General features: G+C 41.1%; 1 protein-coding gene across 1 annotated transcript in view; it reads right to left on the bottom strand.

Annotated features, from left to right (window-relative positions):
• The window catches only part of KANK1 (KN motif and ankyrin repeat domains 1), a 133,789-nt gene that overhangs the window by 92,260 nt on the left and 22,009 nt on the right, over positions 1–19,520 (bottom strand). Inside the window, exon 2 of the mRNA XM_033085722.2 lies at positions 8,237–8,366. The gene's annotated coding sequence lies outside the window, so the exon portion shown is untranslated. The remainder of the gene's footprint in view (positions 1–8,236; positions 8,367–19,520) is intronic.

Raw genomic sequence — 19,520 nt, 5'->3', positions numbered from 1 at the left:
TTCAGGAATGCAATTTGTCTAGCACAAAATAAATAAAACAACAGAAACAAAACTGCATTTTATAGCTCAGTTTTCCAGGTGCACAAGAATATCCCAGATTAAACCAGAAGGAGGAAGGGCAGGGAACCTTGCAGAACAGCTGAGGATCGTGTTGGATCCAAATCTTATTTACTCAATTTTCTAATTCATAGCAAATTTCAGCACTAAAAAAACAGATCACATTTTACATACTTAAAGATTGCAGTGAGGCAACACATAACTGCTCATTCAGTTATTTTGTAATTAGCCAGACGTGAAATCATTTTCCCAAACAACATAATTTAGTTTTTTCCTACCTAGCAATTCTTCTGCCATATCTAACAATGTTTTGTTTATACTACATCCAGCTTAGATGTGTTTGCTTTGATGTGTACTGGGGAAATCTCTGCTGCCATCCCCTAGCACCTCATTAAGAGTAGCACAAAAGGAAAGGAGGAAAGGGGAACAGGAGGAAAACACAAGAGCAAGCTGCAGCTCTGTGTTCTGTACATGTAGCAGAGGAGTAACATGCCTTGACCACCACTTTGCATGGAAACTGCATGAACATTACCAGCTAAAATGGTTGCTGGGAGAAGAAGGTTTAAAAAGCACTCTGTATTTTGCAAAGAGGGCGTCATCAAGTTCACTGTGGAAAGATCAATTAATAGAGTCTTCTAGAAGGACGAAACATGATTAGTTATGAGGTTACAGACATTAGGCAAGGACACAGCTCTACTTAAAGCATGTTTTGCAGAGAATTCATTACTTTTACAACTAAAAGTTCTTGGTGAATTCAGTAGGAATCAGTTTCTGCCAATGCAGAGCATCTCAGAGCAGAAATCTGCACTGTTGACACAGTAATTTTACATAATCAGAGAGTAATTCAGTGTTACTCCCCGTCTCTTTCAATTTACTGGAGGACAACACAGAGTAACAACAAAAAGGAGAAAAGAGGTTTTGTCCACAGTGATGCCTGTGATTCACAGAACCCGCGTCCTGCAGCCTGGCTGGTGAGGTAAGGGAAGCACAAGGTTAGAATCAACACAGGTTTTGTATGACCAAACCTGAAAGAGGCCTCTGAAGTTTGTCCCACCCAAACAAGCTCAAGAAATACTTTTGTACCTAGAGAGGGGAAAGCAGTTTTCTTCCCTTATAGTAGAGCTTACTGCAACTTGTCAGAGACAAAGCACCTGGTGTTACTCCTGGGTGGGGATGGGCACAGTGATACATATTTTACTCTCCTGCCCAATGCTTTTAAGAAAGAAAATATTTTAGACAGTGCCTTTCAAAAATAGTTGAAGGATTTCCCCCCCATTAATTCCTATACTGGAAAGAAAAAGAGAACATAGCATCCTCTTCCAATGCATTTGAAAAGGAATGGGAAATACCACCTTCAAAGTAACACAAGGTTTCCAGATAACTTGCCTTCACAAGTCACCTGCCTCGTTTTTCCCCTACCACTTTTTTATTTATACTGACTGCTAGAAAAAGTCTCTGGTTTCCCTTAGAAAAAACTGAGCTTTTTCTATTTTATTTACTTGTTTCTAAATCAACTTTCAGGTCCTTTTGCATCACACCATTCCTGCAACATCTGTAGCTGTCCCTGTATTTTGAGCATGGCCTGCAGAGATGAGCCATGCCACCTCATCCATCCCACCTTCCTCCACAATAACCCTATTTTGGAATTTTGGATGGCAGAAAGCAACACTCAGGTCACTTGTACAGTACATTTCTAATCTAGGTAACTTTCCAAAAATCACTCAACCTTTCATGACCAAGGCATATTTTGTTAGTATGAAGAAAATAACGTCAAATTGCGTTAAAGGTCTTTTGTGTTTGTCAGACTACTGATTGACTTCCAGAGGGGTAAATGAAGAGGTCTGAATAACACCATCCATTAACAGAGTGTCCAGAGGTGGAGGAAAATCCAACCCCATTATTCTCTGGAGTATTTCCTTATCTTACAGTTTTTCATTAGAGTAGCTTAAATGCCAGTGGAAGATGCTCTTTTAAACAAATAACAGGAACAAAGGATTTTCAAAATTGTATTTCACTACCAAATTATACTTGTTTCCAGAAGAAATTACACACACTCCCAAATTGCCCAAACAGAATTGTAGTATCATGGCAGAAGCCCGCCCTTCTCTAAAAAAATACAGCTGCACAGTTGTTCCAAAATCAAAATCACAGTCAATGTCCACTGTTTATATTTTCTGCAGGATGAAACCAGAGGTATCCTCTTCAACCAGCACAGAATTTTTAGACGACTGTGTGACATCTGAATTGTCTAAGTATATAAACTATAGCAAAATCTGCCACTTTGACTTATCAAGTGAATTACCACAGATCTACCAGATGACCTATGGAAAAAAATCTCCTGTGCCTCTTCCATGACAGCTTTCTATGCAAGCCACAAAATTAATGATGTTAAATATCAAAATAACCTTCTTCAAGAGTTGAAGCTTTCATTTAAATATTCACAGCCTCAAGACTGCTTTAAGATAAATGATTTTATATTAACAGTAAAGGAGTCAGATTTACAAAGCCAGTAAGAATTCATAAGTTTTGCATTTTAATCACTCATAGCCACTGTATTTGATTTACTCCACAATTTCCATCAGAAAATGAAAAAGTTTTGAAGAATGAGTCATTCTCAATGTAAATCTCTAGCAAGCCTCTGTCAGTTATGTTAGTCCTTTACCAATGGTTTTTCCTGCCTTCAGGAAACGCAATCCATGTAATTGCTTCATTATTTAATGACTCCTAATCTTAAAAGACTACAAATATATGGAAAGTTAAACTAATACACACCAATTCCTCATGGTAGAAACCATTATAAACATCAGTATCAATTGTGAATTCCCTATTCAGACACTTCTACAAAGATCAAAAAACAAAACAAAAAACCAAAAAAAAACCCCAAAAAAACCCCAAACCAACAAAAAGCCACCAACAACCAAAAAACAAAAAACCCCCAACAACAACAAACAACCAAACACAAACAAAAAACAAATCAAAAGAAAAAAAAAAAAAAAACCAAAAAACAAACCCAAACCTCCAAACTGTAGAGGTCTGGAATGCTTCTACCAAAGGATACATATCTACAAATACAGAAGAGGGAAATAAAATCCCATAATTCTAATACAGTATTTCCTTTATTTCCTTGGCACAAATTGTACATTCCCTTGGCTGTATTACAGTAACAACCTCTGGGAAGCTACCATTCCAAAAATTATAGCTCAAAAAAGTTTCAGTGCTGGACATCTGTTGAGAAGACTAAAACCCTTGTAGTTTTGCTGACAAGTGGTTTGGTGGTTTTTTAAACTTACATATTTATTAATTTCCAGTTTTCAGCAGTTCATTGTACCTTCGTTCATCTACAGGGAAAGAACTGTTTAGTTTACAGCACAGTTTTATATGCAAATTATATTCAGTGGAGTCTCTACTCATCATAAGTGTCAACAGGAGAAAAGGCATGACAGATTTAAGGCTTGAATTTTTTTCATAAACTTTGAAGGAACACTGAAATTACAAAGCATGCTGAACTCACTGTAAAGCATTTTCTCTAAGCATGTGCCAAATGAAGTATATTGAAGCATTTTTTCTTCTAAATGTACTGTGAGACTTTATGCTCCATTTTCTATTTCTAAATATTTGAGATAATTAGGAAAGTCCTGTCTTCAGCATGGAGTCAAACTTGTTGTTTGCTTAGCTCCCCCTGAACTTAAGTTTGTTTCCACCCTGTGAAAATATTTCCATTACATTTAGTAACAGTGGAGACAAAGCAAGTTTTCAACCCCATACAAATCAAAATTCAAAAACCTCAGAGTTCAAAATGAAGAGGTATTTTACTGCCAATAGGAGGGGAAGAAGTCTTAACAAATCAGCCAGTTGTTGCACTAACAACATCAAATAAAGAAATTGTAGAGCTTATTCTACTCTTTATCAATAATGCATGGCTGCACACAGACAATTTATAGCTGTTTTCCATCACTGGGTATTGTGCAGTACTAAATTAAGTTGACAAAATTCAAGGACAGTCCACCCACACAGCTACTGTGAGCCAGCCAGTCACTTTGAATAAATATTTTCAAGGCATAAAGTGAGTTTTATTAGCATGCTGAGACAGTTCCTAGTGGACAAAGCATCTCCTTTGAAAAAGTAAAAGTACCTTTACCAGAAAAAAAAAGATGAGTTACTCCTGTGCCTTACATGCAGAGAAACATCAAAAGGGGAAATAAAAAAATTATACAGGTAACTGCTGAGAACCCTGCACTCGTTAAGATTAAAACATGATACAAGGGAAATTACTTTCTATAGTAGAAACTGATTGTCATTCTCAGAAAATCCTGACAGCTGGTGAATTGGTGTCAGGTTCTGACAGCCAAAGAACTGGGACCCAAAGATGTTTCGGCAGGACTTTTTTTTAAAGTTCAGGTTGTTCCAAAGATTAATAGACTTATTTTTTTAATCCTTCACAAGTCATATAAATCAGAAAAGCACACAAGCCTTTCATCAATATAAAGAACTAGTTACTGTATGGAAATAGCTCAGCAGGATTTGTTGCGCCAGTAAAAAAGTGAGGGGTGGGTCCCTTCCACAGTCGCACAGCTGCCTTCCCTCCAGAAACTGGCAAGCACCAGGGGACATTGTGACAACCTTTTCATACCCAGAGCACCACTCCAGGTGGGACCCTCCAGGTCTCTCTGGCAACTGGCATGACAAGATGACACGGAAAAAATCCTTCTGTACAATGTGGGAAGGTGGAAGCTGTAATGCACCACGGCTGGGCAGCTTGATGGCCTTGTGGCACATTTAAGCACAACCACAAATAAGGGGAGGAAGGGTGAAAAAACCAGAACTTAAGCCACAACTGTTTTAAGTTAGTCAAGTGGAAATACCTGGTCAAATAAAAAAGTGAGTGTATTTAATTGTGCAGGTGTTGAGAGAATAAAATCAGCTCTTTTCAGTGGTATTTGGATTTGAGCAAAGCTTAACTGCACTTACAATACACATATTTTCTCAAAAATCAGATCTCCCTTGCACATGAAAGTATATCAGGGACCTCTGAAGCCAACTAATCAGTGTATAAAACTCCAATTTAACTGCTCCATCAAGCATAGAAAACTCAGGCCAGATTCTAAGATAAACAGAATGCAAAAAACCTACAGCCTAAGGATCAGCTAAGCAAGGTGATTGTTGAGCATTTGTATTTCAATCAGTCTGTATTTTAATCTGTCAGAAGTGAAAGACTTTCTTCATAAGGTTGATTGTTGTTTAGACATTTTTCCCTCAAATAGGGTGAGTTTCTGCTGTGAAAAGTCAGTCTGTCTTAAGTCTGATGATATTGCAGTAAATCTTTCCTTTTTACTAAAATCAAAGCTAAATCAAGGCTACAGGACATAGCTTTGAGAAACTCCAGGCAATCCCGATGAAGCAATCATGGTTTTATAAATAGAAATTAATTTTAAGTCTGTTGCTCATCTCACATTGCCAAAGTCTGTGGTCCTATTAGAAGCGCAGTGCTTTAATGATGTGCACAGGGATCACATTCAGTGAAGTTCAGAGATAGCCAAAATGTTCTTGGGCCCTCTCCATGGAGTGTATCACACCAGTGAGGTGCTGGCAAAAAGCACTGAGGTGTTCACACTAGCATTTCAAGGCATCGGTATCTGCACAAATGCAAAATGCCTTGAACACAATGAAATTATGTGTTATGTGCCATTGCACCACACACAAACATTGTGTTTTTCAGAGAGAAATTAAGTCCACTTCTCCCCAGACTTGCTAATTAGTAACCCTACCTCGTGTACTGACATTTAATTGGTAGCACATCTCTGTGGTGGTGGCTATTGCCGGTAATGCCCTCTGTAACTATGTCAGTGCCACTGACACAACAGGACAGCTCATGATGCCACTCCATGTAGGGACGAGCAAGGACACAGAAATGTATGTATGTAACTCGGAGGGTACCTAAATTCAGAGCACCTGAAAAGGAAATAACTTCATCCTGCTCCTGTCCATATTCACAGGCTTGTGACAAGTCTCAGTGACTGTACCTGGTGTTCCTGTGTGTTCCAAGGCAGTCAGCAACTATCCCTATTGTCAGCACCTTGACAGCAGATACAAGTTTGCTATGGATTTCTCATCCTTTCTGCAATCACACTCTTCGTCTCTGCATGTGTTTCCTTCCAGCACTCTCCCCTCAATACCTCACAGGGCCACCCACTGCACCGTGCTGGACACACAGGCTGTGACTGCACTCATTACTGGCACCTGCTGCAGCACATTGGCAGGGCTGGCAACCCTGCAAAGGCAACCTGAGAGCCCCTCTGGGCATGTGTGCATACATTTCCTTCACTTACACACACACCTCCTGCCCATCTAAATAGCAAATTCACACCATGATGAAAAATGGCATGAGATCTGCTTTTCCACACTTACTGAGTTTCAAAATTTGAGGAAAACCAGCTGGTATCCCCCCGGTTTTGGAATCACTAGATTCAGGAGCCCTTTACCTGCTCCATAAGCTGGCAGGAATTTGAGCCCAGATTTACTTCACACTCAAAAGCCAAACAAGCTGTCCCCACTGCTTGTTTGCACTCTGATTAAAGCTGCAAAAGGAATGCAATTAGCCATCCTAGGTAATCACAATTGTCAAGGGACTAAATCCTTCCTCTTCAAAAGAGGAGTTCAGTTTTAGTGTGTGTCTTACCTCTCATCCAACTGTACAGCACATTGCAGTGCATGTAATAAGGTGGGCAGGCAGAGACACTAAGGGTAAATAAAAACAGGATTCAGCTCCCACTTCAAACAGCAGCTGTCAAACCTGAGGCTGTTCAGGAGTCAGTAGCAAAATGCCTTTCCACAGCCTTTACTTATCTGGGTTTCCTTTCTCAGAGATTTAATTCAGATCATCTCTTTGGTGTTGCTCTTAACCTGATCTTTCCACAGAAGAGAGAGGAAAAAAATCTATATAGTCCTGTCCTGCTGGGGTACTCAGACCCAGTCGCTGGTCATTGTAACATCTGGAGCATGAGGCCATGCTGCTCACTGGGGACAGCATAAACATGGTACTGACTGACTATCTCTCTGTGGTTAGTCTGCTGTGCTGCTGAGAAAATGCAGCAGCACTACAGTGCAGCTGACAGTGCAGCCATGAATCCAAAAGATGTGTAGAAAACATGAGTAATTAATGAAAGGTGGCAGCAGCAACTTTAGTCAAAGCAGAATGGTCACTTTTCTAGCTCAAGTGATGTTCAGCTTCATAGCCTTATTTTTCCTGATAGAGAATTGATCTCAGCATGATCTCATGATCTCAGGTTCAGTCTCTTCAGGACTGAAGACAGCTACTACTGAATAACTCTAATACATAGATGGAAGAACTGCGAATGGAAAGATATACAAGCACTTGAGAGTGCAGAATTAGTGATTTAGGAGAAAAAAATAAATTGTTTCTTCATGAATGTTTCTTCAAATTGCATGGATTTTGTCTTACCAAAGTCAGTAAATTTGCTTATAACCAACAAATACTGATAGCTGGGTCCAGTACAAGACTTCAGATTAATATAGTTTTGCGCTTTATTTTTACTAGGATGGCATTAATTTTCCTCACAGTATCTGATAAGAAGCTATGCTTTGGAGTTTTGCTGGTAACAGTATTGATAACACATGGACATTTTAGTTATTGCTGAGTTCATGCATAGTGACAAGGCCTTTCTGGCTCCTCACACCACGCCCCCAGCAAGGAGGCTGGGGGTGTACAAGGATATAGGAGGGAACACAGCCAGGATAGATGACCCCAGCTGACCAAATTGATATTCCAGACCATATGGCATCATGCTCAGCATATAAGGAGGGAAGAAGGAAGAGGAACATTTGGAGTGATGATGTTTGTCTTCCCAAGTGACCATTTTGAGTGATGGGGCCTGACTTTCCTGGGATGCTGAACACATGCTTGCCCATGGGAAGCACTGAATTAATTCCTTGTTTTGCTTTGCTTCTGTGCATGCCCTTTGCTTTCCATATTAAACTGTCTTTATCTCAATGCACGGGTTTTTCACTTTTACTCTTCTGATTTTGTCCCCTGTTCCATTGGAGATTGGCTATATTGGACTAAACCCCAAGAGGTTGATCAGAGACCAAGAGGTGGGGCCAGGACAGCTTGTGGAACCACGTCTGTCTTCCTCCCTCTGACCCGACAAAAGAAATATCTTACCTTCAAAGACTGCAACAGAAGTGCCAGTCTCTCCTTTAGGCCTTTTTAAGCTTCAGAAATAATGCAGTAGATTCAGTTAATTCAATGTGTCAGCATTTGACAGCACTCATTCAGGAACCTGAGAGTAATCCTACAAGAGAAATCAAAAAGCACCAATTAGACATTGCATATGTTGTGCAATATATCTTGTGTTTAAAACTGCTGATGCCTGTTAGAGCCATGCTGCTGAACAATAAAGAAATTGCCACAAAAATGAAAGGTTAACTTATTTTTTGTTTCCAAGGTGAAATGCTCAAGCACATTTTGGCTACAGCACCGTGGAGAGAAAGCATGCATCCTGCAATAGCTGTGTCACCCTGCCCTGCCTTCCCAATTTAAATCTTTGTTCAAACAACAGTCCATGTGAATGCACAGAAACAAAGCTCCAGGCATGTCAGGATACACCAGCCACACCAGTTACAGAAACACAGCAGTAAATGTTTGTAACCTGGATTAGTCTGAACTGGGAAATGCATCAGAAGCCCATGTGAGCCAAGTATTAGCATGTTATAAGCGAGGATCATGATGTATGTGGAAGACACGTGGAGCTACAATATAAACTATGGGAAAAAGAGAAACATTTACAGATGAATTTGGCTCATTTCTCTGGATGGACTTTTCTGAGAATTCTCATCTTGCAAGCACTCAACCCATACTGAGTAAAGACACTCCAGCTGCAGCAGAGTTCATGCCTGCACCACTGGGGCTGATAAGGCAGCTGTGTTCCTCCACAGCAATTCAGCAAAGATGTTCCCCCACCAAGATTCAGGTATCTGTTTTTCAGGGCAAACCCATTTGGTGTGTTTAATCCTCCGAATGAGCGAACTTCCCAGAACTAGTGGCACATCCACACACACGGCAGGGCTCCTTGCACTGATACCCTGCCTCACAGCACTCTCAGGTGCAGCCTGTCAGCCCACCCTGAGGCAGTGCTGATGTGCTGATCAGCACCATGCACAATGGTCTTGCACAATGATGCCACTTTGACATCTGAAAGCCATGGAGTGATGGGCCAGCAGAAAAACTTACCTATATCTATCTAGCATGGTTACCCAAGAGAGTTTTAAGGATTATTTCCAGGTAAAAGGCACTTCTTATCATCCAGGTAAAAATTAGTTTGTATTAGTTTATATTATAAATTAATAAAGAACCTAGCACTGAAAGCATGTCACAGGCCAATGCCTGTCTGCCTACACAGACAAATACATTGTTACAATTCTACACTGCTTACAAATCCTTAAAAAGGCCTCCTAACAGTTAACTATATTCATAAACTAAAATTAAAAGTAGCATTTGAAGAGAAACTACAAGGGTCCACGTGTTTGAGAAGAGTAGAGGGGGAAACTAAGTTGGACACCTACATGTGTTAAAAAACCAGAAATCCAAAAGCCCCAAGCTTAAATGAGCTCTAAATTAGTATTCAATGTTCTTAAGTTACTCCAAGGAAATGGTAGTCAATTTCTTACCCCCTGCTCTAACACACTTTCTGAATACATTTACTTTTAGCCCTTTATGTAAAATAGGAATGCTTTATACAGCAAGTCACCTATTCATCATACCTTAAAAATGTCTTTCTTATAATGGGGGTATATTCTAAGCTGATTACAAACCTCCCTATTTACATAATAATAAAGACTGCAATTGTATAAGGAAACTTGAGATTCTGGGAAATAAATTACATCCTTAGAGCTCTGTATTCACAGATTATAGGAAGTACACAATCACTGCTTCTCTCTATAACCTCCTTCACTATACTTCTGTATAAAACATTTTCCAGATGTTCAGTCAATAGTTATACACCCTGGGCTACCATTCAAGGACACAAAAACCTGACTTTCAAACCCTTGCTGCCATGTGTCCCTATACCATGGAGTCAAGATCATTCAGCTATTTCTCACATGTTAATTTTTTTCCAACAGATTTCACATTCTGCTCCTTGCCCCACAGCCAGCTTAAACTCCCTACCAGGTACTGTGTGTCATGTAGCTGAAGAGAGTTTTGCCCACACCTGTTCCAAACAGCCTGAAAACACAGTAACTGTGCAACACCAAAGGGTAGAACCAGGAAGGGCTTGAGCCCCAAAATGAACTAGTAACAATGGTGGGGCAATTGCTCCTTTTTGTCAAAGAGGACTGATGGAAAGTCAGAAATCCTTTGGGAACTAAGATTTACCACATACCTGTCTGTTTTCCACACTAGATGGAAAGAATGCTTCAGTTTCACTTTTTACCCCAAACAAATCACAGCATGCATGTGTACACAATCATCTGACTCCTACACATCCAAGCATGACCAAAATGAAAAACAGTACACTGTATACCCATTTTTTCCCCTCAAGGGAAGAACAAACCACACCTAACAGGTATTAATAAAAACACCAAACATTAGAAAACATTCTGTTATAATGGATAGTTAAAAGAATATATGTAACATTAAGCAAAATATTAATCTGTTCAAAATGGATGTATGTATCTCACATAAAAAAGTAATTGTTCTAAATTGCAATCTCATTTCATTTCCAGGCAGAAAATTTACTCAGATTAGCATAACTGAGTATCAAGGAAAGTAACAAGGAAAGAAAAGCAGAAATGAAAACAAACACGGTAAAACAGTTGAACAGACATATCGAATATACAACAGGAGCGGATTTACTGAAAAAGTTCTAATTTTTACACCAAGTTTTAACTTTCATAGCTTTTTAGATTTATGCTAAACATGCATCCTTTAAGTCCCAAAGACATGGTGTTAATTTTTAACAAAAGATCCTCGTGTTTCACAGAATAATTCGCTAGTCTGACAAGCTCCCTGCAGATGGGTAACACGTGTATTCCATCTTCTCTCCTTTTCCAATCTAACACTGTTCATCACCTCCGCCCACATGCTCCTCCAACACACACACTTCCCTCCAGGAGACAGCAGCCTGATTCACTTATCTAAAGAAGAATTTATGCTGGCCTGAAAAAACACCAGCCCCCTCAACCGCAAGGACATGCCTGGATAGCTTATTGAGATATGCCTCAGAGGCTGTGTCCAACAAGCACTGCTAAGTCAGCTAGAGATGTCCTGTGTAGCACCACAGGGTAGTTACATTCTCGGTGTGAAGGAGACATTATTTTAAAATAAGTTTGAATGTAACATTTTCAGTGGTGAAGGCACTACTTGCTGGTGAGCACGTTCTACATTTTGGGGCAGAAAGCCTAAAAGTAGGCAAAAGAACTCTTCAGCCTTGGTACATTTCACTGACATAAGTTCTCATATTCACTAAAGGAAATAACTAAGGCTATGTCTGGGTGGCACAAAGCACCATGCTAATTAGCGCTTCAGAGACACTAATTAATCCGAGCATGGCACCACAGTAACATGACTGCTGTGCGTCGGGAATCTCCCAATGTCGATGTATCGCCATTTGGATACCCGCCTCCCACCCCAAGCAGCCTCTTTCACATGGAGGAGTCTTACATCAAAGATGAGCCCTCCAGAGAGGGGTGTTTCCTCTCAGAAGCTGTGTGTTTTATTGAAATCTACGATCTTCAGCACACAACACTGAGCTGCACAGTGACCAATTCTTGACGAACAGTAATCAACAAGCAATTACTGAGCATCCTCATCTGCTAGGCAGAGGAATGTGTGAGGTATACCTACAGACAGACGCCTGGGCTCCAGAAAAAAAGGTTCAGGTCAGCACCTCAGAGAGTATGTGTAATGATAATGGTGATTGTCTGACAATCAGCTGCGGCAATTAGCACCACATTTAATACAGACCAAGGAGAAACCCTCTAGCACTAGTGTAAATGTTCTCCATTTAGTAATCTCCAAATAGCAGATAGTAGTGTGGTTGTTAGCAGGGTACTTTCAACTTTCTGGAGATAAAACAAGTCCTGGGCTAAAGCCAGAACACTTTATCTGCTGTACCTGATGCCACCTCTTAGTACCAAGACATGCTCTTCACGTACTGAAATTGGACTTTGATCTTCTTTTGACTTGTTAAAACATATGCAGTAAGGAATAATGCACTCAGCAGTGGCTTAAAGAGCCTGTCCCAAAAGGAACTAGTCTTTGAACAACCAGAGAGAATAAGGAACACCTGATACATAATACAGCCTGCAGCAGAACACAGCCTCATACCTGTCCACAATAAAGAATGAAAAGACACAGAAGAATCATCCCCTGTGGCACAAACAAACCAAAGTCAGGGAAGTGTTCTACTGCCATGCAGAAGAGACAATTTCAGATTTTGCAGAGCCCCTATTCAGTCCCCTCTTTCTGCTCCCCACAAATACATATTTAAAAATCAGTAATTTCCGAGACAGTCCTGTTCTTATGGCCTCTCTTGACAGACACAGACCTCCTGCAAAACACAGTCCCATGAATTCAGGATGTACTTAAGTGAGATGGCTCACATTGCAGGTAAATGGGATACACCAGCTCAGCTAGAAGCTGGCGGGCAAGGCTGGCTTCTCACGTGTCTCTCAGCTCTGCACAGAGGTCACAGCACAACGAAGGGCAGCTTCACCTTGGGTTTGTACCATAGTGTTCAGGAGCTGGTGGCTGGTTTCAACACGCAGGCTGTTTCTTGCAGCAAAAGCACAGGGACAACAGTCTAACAGAGTGCATTGCCTTGAGACAGGGAGAAATCACATCGATTAAACAGTATCAAGAGTCCTTGAGATTTTCATGGTCTCAGCAGAAAGGACAAACACTCTAAGCCTGCCAGATGCAGCACAGATGAATAAAACACTATAAAAACTATAATAATTCACTTATGGAAAATTAAATTCCATTGATAAATAAGTGTTAAAGTAGCAGTTTTCACACTTTCACACTTACTAGTATTTCAGCTCATAGAAAAATAGAAAGGTGTCATAAAAAGACATTTGCTACCAACCCATTTCAAAAATATTCGCAAATTTTGTCAAAACATATGGTGTACATCTGAGTTTAACACTGCCCAATAAAAGACTCCCTCCTTCAAATTTTTATTTTTTTTTACCCACAGGCCGACTGAGAATTGTACACAGTAAAAGTGACAATATAGGTCAACACTTCACCAAACAACAAAAACTAGTCAAGGTGGTGACAAAACCCAGCAAGCCATACAAATGTGCACTGAATCTTAATAGCTTTAGTTGTCACATCAGGTGAAGTTAACTCAGCATTCAGTGGACACTCAAAGGTCAGACACATGTTCCACAAAGGTCAGACACATGTTCCACTCCCTCCTCCAGAACCCTCCCCACAGAAATTCTGGAGTTCACGCTGGGCTTTGTGAGAGGAGACCTTTGCTTGGTGGGACAAGCAATACCATAACACAACCACCACTGCAATGGAGACCTTCAGCTGGCAGACAGATCTGAGTCTTAACCAGATATGGGCAAAGTTGTGAAAACAAACAGAACAAAGATCCACTCCAACAACTTAGGTTGCTGCCAGAGATGAAGCTTCACCGGCAGTGCTAAAATTCACCCAGAACTTTCTTTTCTCTCGTCTGCAGGGGACTGCTGCTCTTGGACTTCACCTGCATAGGGATTCACACCCAGTGACTGAGGAGATGAAGTCATTAACACACCCAAGTTTTGTTTGTGAGGACTTTTTTTTCCACTCATGCCTATGTGCAGGCAGACATAAGTCCTTGTTCTATAACTGCAAAACTCAGCTATCAAATCTTAGCCCAGATTTTAAAATATAATGAATTTTCTATGGTTTCAAAGCAAGATGTATTTTACAAGACCAGTTTAGATGGGTTACTTGATGTTAGGCGAAGAGTGCAGAGGGAGAAGAGAGGGTCACAGCAGAAGCACTGACATGAAGTTGCCTAAAAAAGTGGTTCAATAAAGAAGGAAAACTGGAAAGAGCCCCCCAGCTACCTATCTTCTGCTTTTAACTTTCCTCCATACACCAATTATGTCCTGTACTTATCTCTTATATATCTCTTATCCACTTATATCCTTTGCTTGTTTACATCACCATACCATAAAATACTGCTGATAAGCAACAACACACATGATGAATCTGCGCTTGCTTCCTTAACGCAAGCAGAGATTAGGAAAGGGCATGAAGGTATGTCTTTTGTCTTGCAATAAAAAGAAGCTGCAAAGGCAGGGAATAAAAACTGAAAGGGATTATAAAACACTATCTTGCCTGCCTTGTTCCCAGGTGAGACAGCCTCTCACCTGTTGGTGAGACACATGATGCTCCTGAGGAGAGACACTTGCTTACTCCTCTGGTCCCATGACAGCTGGACAAGCAGATGAAGGGAGGAAAAGGGTCCCAGAAGCTTTTAGAAGGCAAAAGATATTTCACTAAATATCTTAACCTTTAAAATTCAGTTAAAAATACAGAATTGATAGACATGGTCTCCAGCAGCAGCAGATCTAAAACACTAATAACCTTTGTGATTCCCAAAAATGTTTAGTTGCTAGATTTCAAGTGACAAAAGCAAATATCTATAAAAACTCCTCTTTGTGCTCTTTCCCCATGCTCACAGAATATGAAAACATTCCCCAGATGTCAGTCATCACTACACATCTTCATGAGTGTAACACAGCCATAGCTAACAATAGGCAGCTGGTCTGCTGTAGAAGCATGCCAAGAACCTGCATCTTAGGGAATTCCTGTCCCTCACATATCCATCTCCATATCTAGGCCTGAAGGCCTGAAGCTCCCCTTACTTAGGGACAAGCAATATCCTGAGACTTTGAGTCAGAGTGAAAAATCAACAACAGAGCTCACATCTTCCTCTGGCACCAAGTCAACCCTGGACCAGGTCACTTCTTTGCAGCTTGAGCTTTCCATATACATGTTACCAAGCTGCCTTTAGGGATTTTCCAGTGTTTCTTACAAAAATCTTCCTAGTGATATGCTAAAGTTTATACTCCTAAAGGAATTTTGGAAGCGCCATGGTAGACTAGCATTCAAAATCCAGCTCTGTTTGGGAACGATCCTCAACACTCTCCACACGTTCCTGCTAATAGTTCTGTGGAAGTTGTGACACTGAACCAAGATGAGAAGAAAAGTCTCCATCATAATTTCAGCCTAAAGCTCTGAAAACACAATGAATTTATGAGCCCCAAGCTGCACAGTGCTTGGGTGGCACACTCCTCACTACAGCAGACTGCAACAAGAAGGGTCTTCAAAAGTCACGTATTGCTGAGGGCCATTGTCACAGCAATACTGTTTCCCTTGTGACTAAAAAAAAGAAAAAAAAAAAGAAAAAAGCACAGCTGTTTCATAAGATGTTCTGAATCAATTACTTGAAGAACTAAAACTAAGGTCATTCTGAATTTACCTCCTCTGAAGCAAACTAATCTAGAATAACTACAGTAATTTTACGATTATAAGCCACACCATTTTGACTAAAATTTTGGTCCGAACCCAAAGTGCGGCTTATAATCAGGTGTGCCTTATATATGGACAAAGTACAAAAAGTTGCTGTTTTAGTTTGGAGGACAGGAGTCTGCTGAGAAAGGCAGGAACTTCTCTTTGAAATGGAGAATGTAAACCCCCTCCCTCCAAATTATTATAATTTTGAAATTAAGAGGCTCTCAGGCAAAGAGATGGGAATTAGGAATAACAGTTCTTTACTAGGGAAATTAAAATAGAAATACAGTACTACAAAGAAACAAACTCCAAACCCTGACAAAGTCAGAGTACAACCTGACACCCTGTCAGGCAGGGTGTTGGTAGTAGTCCCATTAAATGGTGGCTGCATCCTCCTGCAGTGACAGATGTGATTCAGTTGAAGCAGTGCTCCTGTACAAGGTGCAGTTTCCCTGTGGAGGACCAGTGGTGATGTGGAGAAATCCGGTTTTCCTCTGTAGTCTAGTGGAGAAAGGGGCTACCTTAGTGTCCCAAAACCTCTGTTTTTATCTTGGTAAAAAATGTTGGGCTCTTCCCCCTGGCTGGAGCAACTTTCAATGGGATGCAGTAATTTTATCAGTCACACAGTGGGACTCAATGGCCATTAGCAGAAAATGACTCATGGAGGAAGGATGGGTTGTGAAAAGATAAAGAACAATGCCCTGCCTGGTTTCAGTGGATGGCCCATTAGCAGAATATCTCCCACGGAGATAAGGATCACTGTCCCCACCCTCAACAGATGGTGATAGAACAGATACCTTTTATCACACTCTGTATTGTAACTTGTGGCTTATAATCAGGTGCGGCTTATAATAGTGAAATTACTGTCCTCTATGTTCTTGTGCCTTCAAGAGCACCATGTTCTAGACAAAACAGTAAACCAGACATTTTAGATGAGAGATGGTAGACAAAAAAAAAAGCATTTCCAAGGATTCAATGACCAGGAAAATTAAATAACTGAGTACCTGGCCTCCAAGGAAAAGGACAGAGAATTCCCCAGAATTCCACCACCAGGTCTCAACAGAACAGCCTTCCCTCAATTAAACTTCAAACCCAGTCATGGTAAGACATTTGTCAGTGTCCCTAAGAAATAAAGCAGTTCGTCCTAGCATAAGGAAGACAAGGCAAGGACAAGCAGGACACCAGGCAGTGGTGGTCAGGATGTTCTTCTCTTCTTACCATGGCTTGCATATTCAGCAATGGCATTGATTAGGAACTCTACTAAAGCCAGCATACACAAATGGAAATATTTTTGGAATGAAAAAATGGTTTGACTTGGAAGGGATATTAAAGATACCTAGTTCCAGTCCCCCTGCCACAGGTAGGGACACCTTTCATTAGACCAGCTTGCTCCAAGCTCTATCCAGCTTGGCCCTGAACATTTCCTGGGATGAGGCATCCTCAACTTTTCTGGGCAATCTCTTCCAGGGTCTCACCACACTCACAGTAAGGAATTTTTTCTTAGTATCTAATCTAAACCTATCTTCTTTCAATTTTAACCCATTCCCCTTGTCCTGTCTACATGCTCTTGTAAAAAGTCCCTCTCCATCTTTCTTGTAGGTTCCCTTCAGATACTGAAAGGCAGGAATTTAGCCTCTTTTACAGGCTAAACAATCCCAGTTCTTTCAGCTTTTTCTGATAGGATAAGTGCTCCATCCCTCTAACCACCTTGGTGTCCCTCCTCTGGACTCACTCCAACCTTTCCATGTCCTTCCCATGCAGGGACCCCAGAGCTGTGTGCAGCACTGCAGGTGGGGTCTCACCAGGGCAGAGCAGAGGGGCAGAATCCCCTCCCTGCCCTGCTGCCCACACTGCTCTGGATGCAGCCCAGGACACATTTGGTTCTCTGGGCTGGGAGTGCCATGGCTGGGTCATGTCCAGCCTCTCATCCATCAATATTCCTTGTCCTTTCTGCCAAAATTTTAGTAGAGAGACTCTTCTTAAAATATTAATACACTCACTCTCTCTCTCCACATACAGAACACCACTGCCCCTGCTCCCAGAATCTTAAACACTAGATTTTCATGCTCCAGCTCACAGACATTAAGGTTGCAGTCTAACAACAATCTTTCAAAGTAGATTGGTGAAAACACACGTGTGCACAAGTGTGATTGTCGCTGTATGCTTCTCTTGAACAGCTAAAAAGTGTCACCTACATGCAAAAGTTCCATCCACCCACACAGTGCATAAAACATGAAGGTCAGTAAGCAATGCGAACCTCAACCAATTCTTCCTGAAAAGCTCCAGGCTCTTATTTGCGAGGGTAGCCAGCAAAAGGCAGGGGAGGGAGAGCACAGAATGGAAATGCAGATGAAAAAGTCAGCACAAGCTTTGCTTTATCATCTCAGCGTGCTTGCAGGTACTCTGGGTCACCACGGATGAAAAATCACCAATTTAAATTGCCATCCCACTACTGCTTTTGCCGAGCAGAGTTTGACTTGTGTGGGGCTGTCCAGGTTGTTGCAGCAGTTTGCAAACAGTTTCTGCACCATAAAGAGACCCAACCAGGCACACACACACACACACACACACACACACATTTAATACTCCGTTGACATTAAGTACTGCCATTCAAAAACAAATCCCTACTTCAAGCCACAAGTACTCTCCCATTTAGATACATTTTAAATAGTCCATTAGATTGTAAATCCGAAACCTACCCAGTGACACAAACCTGATCTGATTTCACTATTTCCTGAAAGAGGAAAAAAAAAACCAAACCCAACAAAAAACCAGCAACGGTATTAAAAACTTACAGGGCTGTTAGTCCACCGTTTCTCTCTGGCACACGGTACATTATTTAACTGCACTGCCTGAAACAGTAACTTGACCTCTCTGGGAAGGTGGGCGGTATTATTCAAGCTGAAACATTAGAAACATGCATAATTACTCTGGGTATTTGCCACGCATTCTTTCATCCGTAAACTAATATGAATGGAAAAGTCACACTGACACTCCAGGCTTAGATCATATCCCAACCATCAATTGCAAAGATTTTCTCATGAGGTCTCAGGAGAACAAAATTTCTTAGGGCCAGAGAAATTTCCTCTGGAGTTAACTGTGAATATGTTACCAAGATAAAATGTCAGTGCTGCCAACTCAAAGCCAAGACTTCAGCGGGCTGAACCATAAATTTTGAGCTTTCTGCCCCACCACTGACAACATTTTAATTTTGTTTTCCTTCAACCCCACAAACCCATTGCACCCACTCATGTGGATGCTCACTTCTGAGCAGGCCTGCTGTAGCACCAACCACATCCCATCATCCATCATCCGCCCGTTCTGCAGGTGATGCCCACACACTTGTGCGATGCCTGCCTGTCCTCAGCAAACCCAGCGCACAATCAGACCATCCAGAGGGCTGGGTGGGATAAAACCCCACGGGAAGGTAAATGACAGATGAAACATAAAGAAAAGAGATCGTGCTTGCTCCTGACTCCAGAGGCATCCACAGCTCACATCATAGCTGCCTCCTCCTTCACACCAGGCATACTGAGTGTCCTCTGCACACAGCCTTGTCCTCCCTTCAAGTATAAAGCAGCACTCAACTTCTGGGTGGCAGAACTACAAGAAAAATTAAATACTACAAGCCAATATTCACAGTTGTAGCTGTGAAATATACAACATTTTCAGTAGTTATAAGGCTTTCAGTACTTTTTAAGGCTAACAACACAAAATGCAATTTTTTCTGAAGAGGGAAAAATGCTGCTCACAAGACAGATGAACGGCATACACATATCAAATAATAGTCTTCCCTAGCTAAGTTCTCAAAACTTAGCTCTAAGATTCCTCAAAATCAAGACCTAGCTGCACTCCTGACCAAGAGAGATGCAGCAACATCTATAGACGTTCCGAACTCAACCCTGAACTTACTTTAATACCAACATTT

Source organism: Catharus ustulatus, chromosome Z (assembly GCF_009819885.2).
Source record: "Catharus ustulatus isolate bCatUst1 chromosome Z, bCatUst1.pri.v2, whole genome shotgun sequence".
Lineage (NCBI taxonomy): Eukaryota > Metazoa > Chordata > Aves > Passeriformes > Turdidae > Catharus > Catharus ustulatus.
This window is presented reverse-complemented; position numbering and strand designations above follow the sequence as displayed.